The sequence below is a fragment of the Seriola lalandi genome, unplaced genomic scaffold, assembly GCF_002814215.2.
Source record: "Seriola lalandi dorsalis isolate HSWRI2012SDOR001 ecotype SW California unplaced genomic scaffold, Sedor1 jcf7180002055009, whole genome shotgun sequence".
Classification (NCBI taxonomy): Eukaryota; Metazoa; Chordata; class Actinopteri; order Carangiformes; family Carangidae; genus Seriola; species Seriola lalandi.
Genome location: NW_019525552.1, coordinates 520,884 through 523,015, shown reverse-complemented (window position 1 = coordinate 523,015; position 2,132 = coordinate 520,884).

The window sequence follows — 2,132 nt, the reverse complement described above, 5'->3', positions numbered from 1 at the left end:
ATTCAGTCTTGTTCCAGCTTCGTGATGCGTTCACTGACTCCGAGTTACTCTGTCACTTTCTCTCCCGTAGCCGTGTAAACACATCGTTGGTGTTTGGTAGTTTTCTGTGACGTGATCCTACGACACTCTCAGTGCAGCTTTAACTCAAACACACCGACCCTGAAACCGACCAATCAGCACGCACACACGCTCTGATGTCACTGACACTGAGGATGGACTGAAGAGCGCCAGACGATCGATCATCGTATCAATCTGCACGAATCAAAGACCAAACTATTGATCACACAGCTGATGTGTTTATTGATCGACCTTTAGTTTATTTATTTATCTTTACTTATTTATCACTTGTTTATTATTGTTTATTTATTTGTTTGGCTTCTTTACAAGAGCTTTGTTTTTTACAACATTAAAATCCTTTGAAGTTCAGATCACAGGAAGTCGGGTTGCTTCTGTGAATGTGTCACCAGGTGTGGCTGGCTCTGATTGGCTGCTCAGAAACCAGATGACAGGTTCACAATAATCTGGTTTTATCAGTCAGATCCCAGACATCAAGCCTCAACAGAAACCAGTCCAGAAACCAGTCCAGAAACCACAAACCACATCACAAACCAGTTCACAAACCAGTCCAGAAACCAGTTTGACGACTGGTCTGTCTCTTCGGCCATGTTGAATCTTGGTCACCTCGTCTGTTGCCATGGAAGCATTAGCCATTAGTAACCATGACAACAGTGTTGGTGTCATGATATTTTTTGTTGTCTTCCCTCTTTCTTTTGATCTTTGTTGCTGCAGCTGATTGGCTCCTGTCTCTTATACACATCTCTCCCGTAGCCGTGTAAACACATCGTTGGTGTTTGGTAGTTTTCTGTGACGTGATCCTACGACACTCTCAGTGCAGCTTTAACTCAAACACACCGACCCTGAAACCGACCAATCAGCACGCACACACGCTCTGATGTCACTGACACTGAGGATGGACTGAAGAGCGCCAGACGATCGATCATCGTATCAATCTGCACGAATCAAAGACCAAACTATTGATCACACAGCTGATGTGTTTATTGATCGACCTTTAGTTTATTTATTTATCTTTACTTATTTATCACTTGTTTATTATTGTTTATTTATTTGTTTGGCTTCTTTACAAGAGCTTTGTTTTTTACAACATTAAAATCCTTTGAAGTTCAGATCACAGGAAGTCGGGTTGCTTCTGTGAATGTGTCACCAGGTGTGGCTGGCTCTGATTGGCTGCTCAGAAACCAGATGACAGGTTCACAATAATCTGGTTTTATCAGTCAGATCCCAGACATCAAGCCTCAACAGAAACCAGTCCAGAAACCAGTCCAGAAACCACAGACCACATCACAAACCAGTCCAGAAACCACAAACCACATCACAAACCAGTTCACAAACCAGTTCACAAACCAGTCCAGAAACCACAAACCACATCACAAACCAGTTCACAAACCAGTTCACAAACCAGTCCAGAAACCACAAACCACATCACAAACCAGTTCACAAACCAGTTCACAAACCAGTCCAGAAACCAGTTTGACGACTGGTCTGTCTCTTCGGCCATGTTGAATCTTGGTCACCTCGTCTGTTGCCATGGAAGCATTAGCCATTAGTAACCATGACAACAGTGTTGGTGTCATGATATTTTTTGTTGTCTTCCCTCTTTCTTTTGATCTTTGTTGCTGCAGCTGATTGGCTCATTAGTTAATTAGATCATTAATTAGTGGATATCTTAACGAGTTAGTTAATTTAGTTAATGGCTGGTTATTGAGTTAGGAGTTAGCAAGTGTTTTTTTCTCTTGATTTGTTTACATGTTTGTTTTTGTTTACTACTGTCATCATGGGGCTGAGCATGATGGCTGTTACCATGACAACCATGTCAATCACTGTCATGTGACCTTGAAATGCCCCTCCCACACCTGCACTGCTCTGCACCAATCGTCTTCCTTTAAAGAGTGACCAGCCAATCAGATGGTCCCGCTGTATGATGTCATATGCTGTTACTTGTTTGTGATTGGTTGATTTTTCCTGCCTGAAAATTTCCTTGTGTTTAACTGATGATTAAAAACAAAGAAATTAAACAGAAAAACAAAACAACCTCTCTGTGTGATTAATGGGTC